The sequence below is a fragment of the Bos indicus x Bos taurus genome, chromosome 4 (genome assembly GCF_003369695.1).
Source record: "Bos indicus x Bos taurus breed Angus x Brahman F1 hybrid chromosome 4, Bos_hybrid_MaternalHap_v2.0, whole genome shotgun sequence".
Lineage (NCBI taxonomy): Eukaryota > Metazoa > Chordata > Mammalia > Artiodactyla > Bovidae > Bos > Bos indicus x Bos taurus.
This window is the reverse complement of record NC_040079.1, coordinates 111,118,438-111,135,490: the sequence shown is the minus strand read 5'-3', so window position 1 is coordinate 111,135,490 and position 17,053 is coordinate 111,118,438. Positions and strand designations below refer to the sequence as shown.

Genomic DNA, 17,053 nt, shown 5'->3' with positions numbered 1-17,053 from the left:
TCACAATTTGGGATTGGAACATCAGCATATTTGAGTTCATGCAGTAAAGTGCAAAGCTGGCTGGCTCTGTTTTTATAATCAACTTGGAAATAACAACATATCAATCCTGTTGTTCCTATTAGGGTGACCAACTCCCTCTGGTTTACTCCAGATTTGAAATTGGAAGTCCTGAATCCTGGAAACTCCTTCAGTCCTGACAGAGTGGGACATTGGCCATCCCAGTTCCTGTAAAGGCTGTGCTTCCTATAGTGAACGCTCTGGGTCCTTAGACTAGGAATATACCTCCTGCGGCTGGTATGTCAGGAGACGCTGGAACCAGTGACTAGAACTTTTTTGAAAGCCCAGTTTATAAAATTTGTTCTCCTCTTAGGGTTATGGTACTATTTTTCAGGCACATTCTTTAAGTGAGAAGATACACAGAAATGCTACATGTGCACAAAATTTGCTATTTATTTCTCATAATGATATACGTGTCCCAAATCTATTACGTATTCTCAGAACTTGTCTTAGGTAGGAGAGAAATACAGCAGCTTGTTATGATGGGATAACCAGTCTCAAAATCCTTTAAAATATCATATTATGATTTTGGGGGACATACATATCAGATGATACTTCCCAGGTGGTTCAGTGGTAAAGAATCCACCTGTCAGTGCAGGAGACACAGGAGGTACTTTTGATCCCTGGGTTGGGAAGATCCCCTGGAGGAGGAAATAGCAACCCACTCCAGTATTCTCGCTTGAAAAATCCTATGGACAGGAGCCTGGTGGGCTATAGTCCATGGGGTCACAAAGAGTTGGACACGACTGAGTGGGCAGACGCACACACATGTATCAGATGACTTTGCTTGTGGAGAGTCTGAACTTCCATCAATCAGCCCTCGGTGGTTTGTCGTTCAGTACCACTGTTCATCGGAGAAGGCAATGGCACCCCACTCCGGTACTCTTGCCTGGAAAATCCCATGGACAGAGGAGCCTGGTAGGCTGAAGTCGATGGGGTCGCTGAGGGTCAGACACGACTGAGCGACTTCACTTTCACTTTTCACTTTCATGCATTGGAGAAGGAAATGGCAACCCACTCCAGTGTTCTTGCCTGGAGAATCCCAGGGACGGGGGAACCTGGTGGGCTGCCGTCTATGCGGTCGCACAGAGTCGGACACGACGGAAGCGACTCAGCAGCAGCAGCAGCACTGTTCATATGGTGAACACGGGAAAGAGTTGGTGGGGAGCTCAGCTGGGTGTCCAGTGTCCAAATCCTTCACATGACCTTGTTGGACTGTCCTCGCTGTCAGCAGACATTTCCTGGTGGAAATGATGTGTTGTGGTCATGTCCACAACGTGTTACTTTGTGACAGTATCAGATTGTGCCCCACAAGAATAGACGTTTCTCTTATGATATGACATATGTGTTCCTAACTATGTTTAGCAAACTGCCACAGTAAAATTTGTGCAGTTTACAGGAAGAAAGAGAGTAAGCTGCAAAACACTCAAAGTATTCAACATAGTGTTTTAGTATGTTTGAGCTGCTATAACAGCATGCCATAGACACGGTGATTTCTAAACAATAGAAATTTCTTTCTCACAGTCTTTGAGGCTTGGAAGTCCAAAGTCTAGGCACCAGCAGATCTAGTGTCTAGGGAGGACCCTCCTCCCTCTCTTGCTGAGTCCTCAGCTTGACAGAAGGGACGAGAGAGCTCTCTGGGATCTCTTAGTTGTTTAGTCGCTAAGTCGGTAAGTCATGTACAACTCTTTGCGACCCCATGGACTGTGGCCCATCATGTTTCCTGGAGCGGGTTGCCATTTCCTCCTCCAGGAGATCTTCTGAGCTGGGGATCAAACCCATATCTCTTGCATCTCCTGCTTTGGCAGGCAAATTCTTTACCTCTGAGCCACCAAGAAAGCCCGGAGTCTCTATATAAGGGCACTAATCCCATTCACATGGACTCCACGTGAAATACCATCACACTGGGGCTTAGGTTTCAACCTGTGAATTTGAGGGGGGATACAGAGATTCAGTCTATAGCACATAGCACTCACAAGAGCTATGAAAAAACTACTCAAAATACTAGCATAGTTTACAGGTGAAGGAAGTTTGGTAGAAGGATTGAGGCTGCCAAATTTGGATCGAAAGGGCAAAATGTGCAGAGACCCAGGAGAACTATACAATAAACAATACCAGGAGTGGCCAAAGCAAGCCGAGATGAAAGCAGACAGCGTGTACAGTACTGTAGACCCTTTCAGCTTGCACGCAAATGTGTTTATATCTCTTGCACAACAGCTGCTGTGACTTAGTGGCTCAAAACTGTAAGACCGGCAGGAACTCGCTCGCATGAACCAACACGACTTCTGGTTTATGCTGACACTGTTCTCTATTTACCAATCAAATGTGATCTAGAAATACGTTTTAGCTCTGCAGATTTCTGCTGAATAAGATGATTCATGAGACAGATTCAAATTGTAGGTGATCATATATATTGAATTCAAAAAAAAAAAACCCTTAGCATGAAATTTTCTTGTGCTTCAACACTTTGGACAGTAATAACTAGACAGCTTTTAATTTGAAAGAAAAAAAAAAATCCACCCAAAATGAAGTCACATCTCCTTTCAGATCTTTTAATTAAAGTCAGACATGAACTCTCGTGTTTCTCTGACTGCTAAATACTTAGAAGTGGTTTTATGAGATTTGTGTGTGTGTGTTTTAAGTTGTAAAAAATGCACACACTGCTGGGTTACATGACTTTGGTTTATTTAAATATAGTTTGGTAGGACTGTAATATATAAGGAAGGCGAAGGGGTCAGAATTCTGTTTAATTAACTTATACCCACTCGGAACCAGTCAATTATAAAGGTATGCCGAACAAATAAAGCTTCACATATGAAATCCTTGAAAAGAATAAGCCGCAGTGGGACTTGTCTGGTGGTCCAGTGTTTGAGACCTCCCCTTCCAATGCAGGGGGTGCAGGTTCAATCCCCGGTCAGGGAACTAATATCCCACATGCCTTGTGTCCCAAAAACCAAAACATAAGACAGAAGCAATATTGTAACAAAGTTAAATTTTACAATTATAATATTTGTAATGAATCATTATAAAATTAATATTGTAACAAAATTAAACAAATTGCAATATTCTAAGCAGAATTAAAGATAAAGACTTTAAAAAAAAATCATTCACACCAAAAAAAATCTTAAAAAAAAGAATAAGCCACTTTGGTGAAGGCTTTCTTATTCTTAACTTTGTCATTAAAAGTATTTCTATGAGGTCTTTCCACCTTAGATTACATGTATATATGCATATGTGTGTATATGATTATATATATGATTTTTATATATTTATGATTATATATGATTGACTATATATATGAATCTTTAAAAGATTAAAATATGCCTTGGTGACTCTCGAAGACCCCAGCACTTCCCCTGCACACTTTTTGCCTTTACTGAGATAGGACGTACTCCCAGGATTGCTGTCCTTTAATCCACATGTGTCAAAAATACGAGTAGTGTTTCACATTTACATAAATCTGATTTAATAAGCAGTCACACCATTAAACTAGAGATTCTTTTCAAACTCGGCTAATTACATATCATATAATGCCTGGTCTTTAATGAGGATTTCAATAAATGTTTGTTGATAATGATGATTATTAAAATGATATGTAAAGTCAGTCTCCCTGTACAAGAAATGCTTTGTTTTGAAATGTTAGACTTAAAGCTTTGCCTAAAAATTTTTAATTAAAATCACCACTTTGGCAAGAAGCTTAAAATGTGCAAAGTCGCTGCAATTAGTGCATTGTGCATCCATATGGGTGTTACCAAACAGCTTTCAACTTAAAGGATTTGGGCTATTTTGAGTGATGGACCTTCTGTTAAGCTTAAAACAAAGCCCAGCTATCTCTACATTCGTTTTAATTAATATTCTCTTGTTAGTCTCAAAGATGCGTTCTCTTCTGGGGAGTACTGCAGGGATTATCACAAATCAGAAACAAGTTACAGAAGCAGGTCTGACTCATTTTCTGCTCCCTTCTGTCTCATAGCATTTCTCCCCCCCGACCCGCCCCAAGCAGCTTCAGTGCAATGTCAGAGTCCCTGGAAATCACTGATTTCAGATGTTCTCAAAGAAAACCTATATTTCTAGCCAAGTCACAGCATAATTAAACTCACCAAAAAAAAAAAAAAAATGAACAAATTAAACCGTCCCTAGATCTTTGGAATTCTGTGTGAAGTTTAAAATATATCATTTTGAGTCCAACATTCCTATAAAATCTACAGGGTAAAATTTGAGTGTATATGTTGTATAAATACAGCTGAGTCCATGTGTCATATATGTGTATATTTGTATATATACATGATATTTCTACTTCAGAGAGGTTCATAGTTGCCTCCGTGCTTGGGGTTTAGCAACCTTATTTGTGTGGACTTAATTTTCTATAGCGAAGAGTTGACTCATTGGAAAAGACTCTGATGCTGGGAGGGATTGGGGGCAGGAGGAGAAGGGGACGACAGAGGATGAGATGGCTGGATGGCATCACTGACTCGATGGACGTGAGTCTCAGTGAACTCCGGGAGTTGGTGATGGACAGGGAGGCCTAGTGTGCTGCGATTCATGGGGTCGCAAAGAGTCGGACACGACTGAGCAACTAAACTGAACTGAATTTTCTACAGTAGCAAGCTCTGCTGGAGGATTAATTAGCTACAAAAGATTAATTTGATTGTTTCAGTTTAGTATTTTAAGCAAAATCAAATTCAAAATGGCACAGCCTGGTGGGTTTTTGGTTTGTTTTTCTTTTTTCCCTGGATATTTTTCATGTGAATCTTATTAATATGGTACTTGGGGAAGAAAAGCTTTCTGGTCTTTTTTTTTTCTTCTTTCATTAAGTCAGAAGAAATTCTGTAGGTGCTTGTGTGTTTGTTGAGGCCCGGATTTTTTAACTATTTTCAAACATCTCCCCTACAACCACTCTCCATATGCCTTCAGAAAGATAATCACTCCAATGACCTCTGGAGTCCTCTGACTACTGGAAGGCCCACTTTAGGCCAACTGTGAATGCTGGTTTCAAAAGTAGACAGCGAAACTGATCCCCCCAAATGTTCATCAAATTCTTAAGAATAAGATAAATGTGAAAATTACAAGGAGGCTTCCCTGGTGGCTCAACAGGTAAAGAATTCACCTTCAGGGCAGGAGACACCGGTTCGATCCCTGGGTCAGGAAGATCCCCTGGAGGAAGAAATGGCAACCCACTCCAGTATTCTTGCCTGGAGAATCCCATGGACAGAGGAGCCTGATGGGCTACAGTCCATGGGGTCACAAAGAGTTGGATACTACTGAAGTGACTTCACCCAAAACAGAATTGTAATTTACCAGAACACATGGGTAAAATAATTCATCCAATATATGAGTGGAAAGGCATAAAATCATTAAGTCCACGCAGTCCATGGGGTCAAAAAGTTGGACACGACTGAGCGACTTCACTTTCATTTTTCACTTTCATGCATTGGAAAAGGAAATGGCAACCCACTCCAGTGTTCTTGCCTGGAGAATCCCAGGGACGGGGGAGCCTGGTGGGCTGCCGTCTATGGGGTCACACAGAGTCGGTCACGACTGATGCTACTTAGCAGCAGCAGCAGCAGAACACACCATAGTAGGTTCTGTTTCTTTTTTTTTTTTCCTTTCTAATTTTATTCCAGCATTATGGAAATTCATTCCCTCTAGCCACTAGATTTGGGACAAAGATACTCTGTTTTTCCCATATTGCCTGAACTTTTCATTTTTATTTCCTTTTTGTAAGCATGTGATTAATTATATACCTATCTTTAAATTCCTCCTTACATGCTGGTCTTTTGGGTACTACATTTGAAGTGAAGGGAATAATGGAATTAGTTTTGTTCTAGATGAGAAGTAGATAAAAGATAAAGATGGTCAAATAGCACACACTGGTTTTCTTGAAGGGAGGCTAACTATTTTATAATTCTGTACTGTCTTTGCTACCACAAGGCAGTTTCCTATCAAATTTTTTCCCTTTCTGTTAGGCATCTTTACAAAGAATACCCTCAAATAGAAATGAGTGGATTACCCTGCAGCTTCACATACATCCTGGTGAATATCCCCTTCACAATTTAGGGGATGAAAGGAAAACCTACAGTTGTTTTAATTTGGAGGAAAAATAATCACTTCTCTCCAGTGAGGCTTGGGGGGGGGTGGCAAAAAATGGGGCAGAGCCTTCCTGTAGAAAAAAGGAATACTTTGTGGAGGGGCAGTGCAGCAGGGTTAAAAAAAAATGGAAAATAAAACAAACATAGAACCTTCGAGTGGGTAAAGAGGCCAGTGAAAGACCATCTGGTACAGGCACCCTGAGCTGGGCTCCTTGGGCTGTGTTGTCCCGCCAGCATGTAAACTGCACGTGTGCACGTGTGTGTGGGTGTGTGTGTGTGTGTGTGTACACATAGAGATTTAACAGGGAGCACAGAGGGAATTAGAAAGAGCCTGGCCCGTTTTTAATTTGGGTCTGTTTGCTTGCATTGAGCACTTAAGGGCTTCTACATTCAGTTTGCTCAAAAGAGTGATGAAGCGCTCCTTGCTTATGCCTCAAATCAGAAATGCATGAAGTGCGGCTGCAGAGATAATACATTTTCCCCAAAGGCTTTGGCTGAGCAAATTAGGTGTCAATGGGGTGCCTGCGCAGGCAGTACTCTCTCTAATTAGTCTCTTGAGCCTAGTTGGTGGCGGGTATGAGATGATCTAATCAATTGGTCTGTGTCTGATGGTTCGTGTAAAAACCCTACCAGGCAGACTCTCTCCCACAGGTCACCCACCTGCACAGCGGGGCTGCTCATTTTCATTTTTCATCTCTTCCATCACATGACGCTGACAGTTGGTTTTAAGAAAAAGATGGTAACAATAACCCTGTGTACGAGACAGCAAAAGAGACACTGATGTATAGAACAGTCTTATGGACTCTGTGGGAGAGGGAGAGGGTGGGAAGATTTGGGAGAATGACATTGTAACATGTAAAATATCATGTAAGAAACGAGTTGCCAGTCCAGGTTCGATGCACGATACTGGATGCTTGGGGCTAGTGCACTGGGACGACCCAGAGGGATGGTATGGGGAGGGAGGAGGGAGGAGGGTTCAGGATGGGGAACACATGTATACCTGTGGTGGATTCATTTTGATGTTTGGCAAAACTAATACAATTATGTAAAGTTTAAAAATAAAATAAAATTAAAAAAAAAAAAAAAAAAAAAAAAACAAAAAAAAAAAAAAAAAAAAAAAAAAAAAAAAAAAAAGAAAATTGAATCCAAAAAATATCTAGTTCATAGGGCACATGGGTCAGAGCGAAGTTGCATTATGGGTACCAGCGATCCAATTAATTAATATTTATAGCCGAGAAGTTCTATGTAGATATTTCTGAATAAGGATTTTATCAATAAAATACAATTTCCGCTTTAAAACATTCGTTTCTAGAGAAAGAACGTTGTGAAAACAGAAAGCAGGATACCAATGGTATCTGTTAATCTTATGGTTTCTAGACCTCGGAGTTGATGTGCGTGTAGTTGAGCCTATCATTGATGTTCAGTTTCATTTTTGTTATGTGTGCAGTGCATTTGAATAATCTCTCGCATAAATGTAAGGGCAGGATTTTGCTATTGTACCTTGCTTCCCTATGAATGCGGTGTGCCATCTCTCCTTCGTCCCTATCCCCACCTGTCAAATGCATGACTACATTTAGACTTTAGGGACTTTTTCTACCTCATATGCAGTCCTTAAAATCTGAAATGGATGCTGATGCTGCCCAAGGATGAAGAATGGCCATCCGAGCTGCCGGTGACCAGCGTCAGGCAGCGAAGCGGGCACAGCTTGGGCTCAGCTTCTCATAGAGATGGGAAAGAGTCTAGCTCTCACGGGCACCTCCCTTCTTTTCATATTATTGGCTCCTTCCATTGAATGTCTGAGCCTCAACCTAAGTAACAGACTTTTCATCATCACTGTTTTCACCACTTACTATACAATTACAATTAGTATGTTTATCCTTTATTCCCCAACTCTGCTTATGCCCTGGGTTAGGTCCGTAGGATTCTCCTAGAATTTATGGCCAAAGAATCAGGGCAAAGGCAAGGACACAAACAATCAATGTGTCTCTGAAATCAGTCCAGTAGGACAGTTCCATGCTGTGGACAATTTATGGTTACATGAAATCAAATATGCGTGCGTACTACATCGCTTCAGTCATGTCCAACTCGTTAGAAGGCCCATGGATTGTAGTCCGCCAGGCTCCTCTATCCATGGGATTTCCCAGGCAAGAACACTGGAGTGGGTTACCATGCCCTCCTCCAGGGGATTGTCCTGACCCAGGGATCGAACTCGCATCTCTTACACAATGTACATCTCTTACATTGGCAGGTGGGTTCTTTACCACTCCAGCCACCTGGGAAGCCCGAAGTCAAATATACTGCAAATCAAGTCATTTCTTTCTTTCAAATAGAATGTCATGGAGTTTAAAAAAAAAAAAGTTCAGCCTATAGGCAGGTGTTAATTGGACCCAGGCTTCTCAGCCTGCAGGGTATCTGGAGATGGCCTGCTCTGTTCCCAGCCCTTCGGTCTTTAAGCAACAGCAGAGGCACAGCATTTGTCCCCCGTCACCGTGCCAGGGGGAGTGTAACATCTGAGAACATATTCCACTCCCAGGGTCTCCAAGTCTACCTTTCTCCTTCCTGTTCAAACTGCAGTTGTTTGCTGAGGACCTGCCCTGGATCTGGGCTATGCTCTAGGGACATGATGGCCAACAAAACCAAGCCTACTCAGGAACACAGTGACGCTCCTAGGCGCTCCCCCACAGTAAATGCCCCCACACATCAGGAACACTGCAAGAAGTCTCTAATTCAGAAGGTCAGCTTGGGGGCCAGGTCTGCATTCTGCCAATAAAAGTGGTGGAGTGGAGGAGAGCCAAGTAATGACTGCTTCACCTGGGTGTGGCTGTCGGAACTCTGTCTTGGCAAGCAGACGTCAGGACAAACCCCGACTCCTGTTTGGCCAGGGTGGACAGGCCTCCTGGAAGAACTGGCATCTCTTAGAAGAAAACAATAGGGGTGAGTCTTCATGACCTTAGATTTGACAATGGATTTTTAGATATGACATGGACCTCTCAGGTAGCTCAGACAGTAAAGAATCTGCCCACAGTGCAGGAGACCTGGGTTCAGTCCCTGGGTCAGGAAGATCCCCTGGAGAAGGGAATGGCAACCCACTCTAGTATTCTTGCCTGGATAGAATTCCATGAATAGAAGAGCCTGGCAGGCTACAGTCCATGTGATCACAAAGAGTTTGACACAACTGAGCCACTAACACACTAAAAAACCACAAGCAACAAAAGAAAAAAAAAATGGATAAGATGGACATCATCAAAATTAAAATGTTTGTACACCAAAGGACACTATCAATACACTAAAAAGGCATCCCACAGAATGGGAGTATATATTTGCAAATCAAGAGATTACCATCCAAAATATATATTTTTTAAAAACTCCTATAACTCAACAACAAACAACCCAATTTAAAAATGGGTGAAGGACTTGAATATTTCATTCAAAGAAAAAATATATATTTCTTCAAATGAAATATACAGATGGCCAACAAGCACATGAAAAGGTGTTAAGCATCACCAGTCATAAGGGGAATGCAAATCAAAATCACAGTGAGATACCAGTTCACATCCACTAGTTTTTCTATAATTAAGAAAAAGCAAACACACAAAAAAACAGAAAATACCAAATGTTAGCAAGGCTGTGGAGAAATTAGAACCTTTGTGTATTTCTGGTGGGATTATAAAATGTTGCAGCCACTGTGGAAAATGATTTGCCAGTTCCTCAAGAAGCTAACGGAGAAGGCAATGGCACCCCACTCCAGTACTATTGCCTAGAAAATCCCATGGACGGAGGAGCCTGGTGGGCTGCAGTCCATGAGGTCGCTAAGAGTCGGACACGACTGAGCGACTTCACTTTCACTTTCACTTTTCACTTTCCTGCATTGGAGAAGGAAATGGCAACCCACTCCAGTGTTCTTGCCTGGAGAGACCCAGAGATGGGGGAGCCTGGTGGGCTGCTGTATATGGAGTCGCACAGAGTCGGACACGACGGAAGCAACTTAGCAGCAGCAAGAAGCTAAACAGAATTACTGTATGGCCCAGCAATTCCACTTCTAATTGTTACCCAGGGAGTCAAACAAATATTTGTATGTGCATGTTCATAGCAGGACTATTCACAATAGCCAAAAGGTGAAAGTAACCCAAATATACATCAATTCATGAATCGATAAACATAATGTCTTATATTCATATAATGGAATATTATTCAGCCATAAAAAGGAATGAGGTACTGGGACAAGCTACAACATGGGTGAACTTTAGGAACATTATGTTAAGTCAAAGAAACCAGACATCACATATTATATGATTCCATTTACATGAAAGTTCCAGAATAGGTACATATGTAGAGACAGAAAGTAGATTCATTGCTGCCAGAGGCTGGGGGCAAGGGAAGAATGGGAGTAAAGGATACAAGAAGTATAAGTAAAGAATATAAGCTATCCTTTGGGGGTGACAGAAGTGTTTTGGAATTAAATAGAGGTGCCAGTTGCACAGCGTTGTGAAGGCACTAAGTGCCAGTTAATTACATGCTCTGCTCGCATGCTCAGTCGCTGAGTCGTGTCCGACTCTTTGCAACCTCATGGACTGTAGCCCGCCAGGCTCCTCTGTCCATGGGATTTTCTAGGCAAGAATACTGGAGTGGGTTGCCATTTCCTTCTCCACAGGATCTTCCCAACTCAGGGGTTGTACACTTGTAAGATGGTTAATTTTGTGTTATATGAATTTCATGTCAATTTTTAAAACAAGGTGGAAAGTTAACCTTTTAAAAATCCTCATAGTAGGTGGGGGGAGGGGGATGAGTAGAGGGCAGAAAGGATACTATTCTAATGGTTGTTCACTGTCAGATGGGAGCTTTCTGCTTCCTTGGTCAAGGACGTGCCATTCAGGATGACACGGTAGGGCAACTGTACTATGAGGTCTCGACAGGGGCCGTGGGGTCCTGTCTGCACAGGAAGGGGACCATGTGGCACTGTGGAAGGGGACAGGTGACCTCCAGCTTCTCTACTGAGATAATGAGTTGGTCCTGGGCCTCCATGGAGATGGATAGAATCTCTCGGCTGTGTGCCTTGACCTTGGCAGCATTTCTTTTCACCCTTCCTAGCAAGACATTCTTTTCCTATCCTAGAAACTCAATGAAAATGCTGAAGAGCCAAAAAGAAACAGAGAGAGAAGCAGAGTGAACATTCCTCCTTTCTTCTGGAATGATTCACGTTCCATTCGGAAGCAGTTACCAAATTTAAGCAGGCATCACTGGAAACCCACAGTTGTATGCAGGGTGGTGGGAAGAGCCTAGCAATTCAGGTCATGCTGGCCAATTTTCATTCTGCTGAAACTAGGTCTGATAGTCGGCACCGTGGACTTACATGCAGCTGGATTTAAAAGGAAAAAAGAAAGAATGTGATCCATTTTTCTATTTCGTGCCCAAAAAATGAATACGATCTGTCTTTTTAATGATCTGTATGATGCCACAGGCACTTAATTAAGACCAGTATTAGTGCTAATGACTTGGGGAAGGAGATTTGCTGAATTTCTTTTTCTCTAAATAATCCAAGAGGAGGTTAGACCATTTGAATTCATGGAGTTGAATTATTTTAATGGAAGAAAATGCAATCAGAACATTTGTTTATCGTATTATAAGAACTGTCTTGGCTAAAGAGAATGCTCAAGGTAGCTGTGGGGAAAAAATGGACAGGCTCACTTTGGCCTGAGCATTTTCGATGTCTTGTGTGATTTTGGAAAAAGAATGCTGTAAGATTTGTTTGTTTTGTTTTTTAACATATAACAGTTTTCTCTTTTCCTCCTTCCAGGATTAAGTTGTCATCGTTCTGGGGAGAAAAAAAAAATTAATGAAGTGGCCAATAATACGAAGGGATTCATGGATCAGTTTCCTTTCACTCCCTGGGGTGGATTTCACTTAGAAGAAAATTGAAGCTGGCAAGACCCTGTTTTCTCCGCAATTTATTTAAAACCTTGCACGCATTTGGATACCTTGTGATTTCCAAGAACTATGTGAAGATTAAGTTTTGCTTACTGATACATGGCATGTATTCTTTTCAGTCTTTTGTGTTTGATTTTGTTTGATTTCCCTCTGCACCGCGGCGTCTCTGTAAAGGTTTTTATGCTTTCACCAGCCGTGTCTTAAATACATTAAGACAACACACTCGGTGTTCACACTTCTTCAGTAATGTCTGTACTTGAAAGCCACACAGTGGCATAAAACAATGTGTGTTTTCTTTGAGAACAGTGCACATTTTGCAGCCACCAGGAAGGAAAATTGTAGCGAAGCAAACCCATGTTCTCTGACTGACTTGACAACTTAGTCTCTGGCGGTGGAGCACCACTTGTCTCTTCCCTTTTGAGAACGTTTGCAAATGTGCTTTTTTTTCCCCCCCCTCGGAAACAACTGCACATTTATATACGATATCGGAATCTGCTTAGCATTTTCAAACCACACAGCATGACTGTTCTCCGAGCAGGCTGGAAGTGAAGAAACAAATAGGAAACATTAAGAACAAAGACAGGGATAAATCGCTTCCTTTTGAACCTCTGGAAATTGAGGTAACTTTTTACATGTTTTCTGGGTCTTGTAACATCTTATTTTTTCCATCCACTTTGTTATGCTTTGTATTTTCTAAATGGTGAAAAGTGAGGAACAGAACGTTTAAATCGTGGGTGCAAAAAGAATTATATCTTCTGGATGAGCCCCGAATACTGTCTTTACTAGTCAACATTGAAAAAGCAGATTACCAAGTTATCCAGAGTGTGAAATTTTCCCATTTACACCAAAGCACCTTTGAACCACATTTTTTTTTTTAATTTTAAACATTCCAAGCTGATTGGAAGGCATCATTGGGTACCCTAACTGTAAATGGTCTCCGGGAATAACTGTACGGATGCAGGTGTTAGAAACAAGGCAGGAGTCTTGCTTTAAAGATGGAAAGGGGTGGGGAATAGAAAGGCCCGGCTTCCCTTGTTTAAGAAGCTGAGAGACCTTGGAGGATGAAGGCGAATATGTGACACGGCGCGAGATGTGGACTGCATATGCGGACTTGGATCCACAGGGATCGCTGCCTGGCACAGATCTGTTCCTGGTGGGGCAGCCCCTGCTGCAGATGCCAAATAACACAGGCTAATGGGGAAGTTAGGAAGCTTCATCTAGAGCCTGAAACCTTGCTCCTCAGGACACCAGTTCCTATGGAAATCCCGGCGTGTACCTTGTTTTACATTTCCTGTTAGGAGAGTAGCACTTTCTTGGGTCAAGAATAGGAATTACCAGCCAGCTTGACAAAGACTTTGCCTTGCGCATCAGGTGAAGGAAAAGCTTTTCTGTGGTCAAACCCAGTACACATAGGAAATCTGACCCAGAATTTCTTAACATTCAAACGGTACTTTCCCTGGAATGGGATGTGAGGATAGATGTTAAGGTCACAGTCCATCTCGTCCCCAAAGTAGCAATCATTGTAAGCTTCTAAGTGCTAAGCCATTTACTGCTTGATTTTAAAGAGAGGAAAAGTTATCCAAGGCTATCCAAATGTTTCATCTTTGCCACCTAGAACTCCTTCCTATTCTTCTTCCACACATTCCAACTCTTTGGAAGTCTGCAGAGGGATTTTGACTTAATGTGTATTTACGTTAGGATTTCTTAAAGTAAACATGGAAAGAAAACTTGACCTGCAATCAGAAAACAAGCCTCTCCTGTGATTTGTTTGAATTATTCATTCTGCGGGAGAGGCACAGCTTTTGTACTTAATGAAGTTTAAACCAAGGGCAACTGATGATGAAGTCTTGCTACATAATAAGCTTTCTAACTTGAAAATTTGAAGATATTTAATGTTTAAAGACTTCAGTTAGAAATGTTAAGTTATGCACAGATCTATGACCCTATTACTGACAGTTTCTCTTGCAAAATGAAATGTGATACTTCTCAGTAGAAGGAATATGTTTTATTACAGTGACGTGTTTCAGAAGGGCCTCACTTAGGAGACTTCTGGTTCCCCTTGCTTGCCGCTGGTACAGGACATCCAAAGTTTCCTTCTCTTTCCTCTCCCACTTGCAACTACCTTTTCCTTTTTTTCCCCTCCTCTCACTGAGGACAGCCGTGAAAATCACTCCAGACTGTGTTCATGAGCAGATTGATTATTCTGTTGAGAAAGCACTGGAATGTTTTGTGAGATATTTTTATATGAAGGAGTAGCTTCAGTTCAAACAGCTGGAATAGTTAGAACATGTTAGCATGGTAGCTATATCCACACGACTGCACACACAGTGCTCCGAAAGGAAACCTGGGACTTCGTTTCCATTGTCTTGAAGGAAGAGTTTGGTTGACTTAAAAATACAAGATACACAGGACGTGGAAAAACAAAATGTATGCAGTACTCAGAAAAACAAACAAACAAACAAACAAAACAGGGGTATAAGGTGGGAATGGCTGTCCATCCAGTGACCCAAGGGTGAGAAGCTATTCCTACCTCCCAAGACTGACGAGAAGAGTCCTCTGAGGAGCCGCCAAGCTTGCAGAAAGCACGGTCTCTTGGTATCCTTTCCTCAGTGTGTACATGATAGCCAGTGTGATCAATACCTTAGGTAATGAGTCTACACAAGATAATCATCTGTGAATATTACTGGTTTTGTAATCTTTGTTATATAAGAGGATGTTTAGGCTGTACATACGGGGGTAGATTATTGCCTGCCCCTTATACATAGGAATATGCTGCATAATTGCATAGAACTTCCATCTCTCTTCCCAGCTTGTAGGCAGAGGAAACCATACATGCTACTGCCTTGTAAATTTCTCAGACACCAAAAACCAAACCAAACAAAGTCAAATCAAATAAGCAGTCTCCTCAGTCACTTCCTATAGCAGCATATTTTAGAGGCACATACGAAATCTAAAGTCTCTAGTTGGGAGTGGATTTTTTAAATTTTTCTTTTATCTTTTTTTTATATATATATATGATACACTGAAATGTGTACTTCCTAACAGGCGGTTGGTACCTAAGAAATGAGCTAGCATCATTCAGAAAACTGTTGTCCTTCAAAATGACACATAGTAAAGGAGAATGGAATAATACATGTTGCATATTTGTTACCAATTGTAATTTGTCTGTATTATGAAAGACGTAATGGTTTGTCAGCTGTCACTGTTGTTTTCTTGTAACATGGTATGGAATAAAGTATAGCAGAATCTCTGTACATTTTCTTGGGACATCTTCTTGGTGAGTCTCAAATAACACCTTATATTCCATCAAAGAAACATTATCTTAAAAACTCTTAGGTACAACCATGCTTAAAGAGTATAGGGACATCCCTGGCAGTCAGTGATTAAGGCTCCCAGCTTCCAATTCAGGGGGCCCAGGTTCAATCCCTGACTGGTGAACTAAGATCCCACAAGCCACACAGTGTGGCCAAAAAAAGAAAAAAGGGGGGGGGGGTAAGAATAGTGCAAATAAGAGACCAAGTATACATGCTTTTGGATGTGCGGAGGAGTGAGTTAGCTGGGATGTTCCAGGTATCTGTTAAACTCTCCCTTTGCTTGGTTTGCTCAAACTCATGTCCATTGAATTGGTGATGCCATCTCACCCTTGGTTGATCTCTTCTCCTCCTGCCTTCAGTCTTTCCCAGCATCACGGTCTTTTCCAACAAGTTGGCTGTTTGCATCAGGTGGCCAAAGTACTGGGGCTTCAGCGTCAGCATCCGTCCTTCCAATGAATATTCAGGGTTGATTTCCTTTAGGATTGATAAAGGCAAAGGAGAAAGGTGAATAGGTTACCCTCCATTGAATACAAATCAAAGCCTGAACGTGCTGACATTCTGTCAGAGGCATTACTGTTTTTGGAACAGAGCACACTTCTGTGGACCCTGCGGAGCGGGTGCCCGCACCTGACCCAGCACTGCTGGGCGCTGCAGTGGGAAGGACCGTGCCACCTGGGGAGGCCAGTCTCATTTCTATCACCACCTCCTCTTTCCTGTTGGATCTTCATAACCCCAAACAAATCCCCATGAATTGATAATAAAGTTCACACCAGATAGAGCCATCAACTTCTAGATATGCAGTTGGGCGATCATTAAATGTTTCTCCGTGAAGCGAAAATATCAAAATTCATATTTCATGTTAAGAGGAGCTGGACCCCTGGCTTTCTCCCCCTGAGCAGACCCTCACCCACCAGCAGCAGGTACTTCAGGTGTCCCTTCCCTGGCTCCTTTGCCAATAACTCCTGTGATATGGTTTATAAGCCCCCACAAGCTGACACTGTCACAGAACCGAATTTAAGTATTCTCAGTTGATGTGAATTGCATGCTGCAAGAGTTCATGAGAGCACTGCATTTCCAGCCCTCAAATGCCCTTGCTGTTTCCCTGAAGCATCTAGTCATCTATGTCAAAGGCACGTACGTTTCCACACAGTTCTGGCCTCCCCAGCGGGTTCTGAGACGGGGAGTGGGTAGAGCTGCAGTCCCCAGCCTTTTTGGCAACAGGGACCGGTCTCATGGAAGATAATTTTTTTCCATGGACAGGGGCGGTGGGGTTGAGGGGGTGGGGAGGGAAACATGTTTCAGGTGGTAATACCAGTGATGGGGAGCGATGGAGAGGGACAGATGAAGATTTGATCAGCTCACCCACCACTCACCCGCTGTGGTGGGCTTCCTAACACGTCACGGGCTTGTTTGCAGGGAGGGTTGGGGACCCCTGGCATAGAGGCAGACTTCACGGTAGCCAAGGTGGAGATAATAGGCACATTTCTTAGTTAAATGGGAGCCACGAGTGACCTTGGAAACTGATTAGAACTGTACAAGGGTCAGAATAATAACATGTTCCTTGTGGCTGTTTCAAGGGAGCAAAACGTCGGCCATCATCCCACGTTGGTTATTGACAGGAGAGCAGATAGATGCCCATTGTGACGTCATCCCACAAGCAGTTGGAGA

General features: G+C 42.3%; 1 protein-coding gene across 5 annotated transcripts in view; it reads left to right on the top strand.

The window, feature by feature from the left end:
- Nucleotides 1-15,325, top strand: part of CDK14 (cyclin dependent kinase 14) — a 684,789-nt gene extending 669,464 nt beyond the window's left edge. For all 5 annotated transcript variants that reach the window (XM_027540218.1, XM_027540220.1, XM_027540221.1 and 2 more), the window contains one exon: nt 11,941-15,325. The gene's annotated coding sequence lies outside the window, so the exon portion shown is untranslated. The remainder of the gene's footprint in view (nt 1-11,940) is intronic.
- The last annotated feature ends 1,728 nt before the right edge of the window (nt 15,326-17,053 follow it).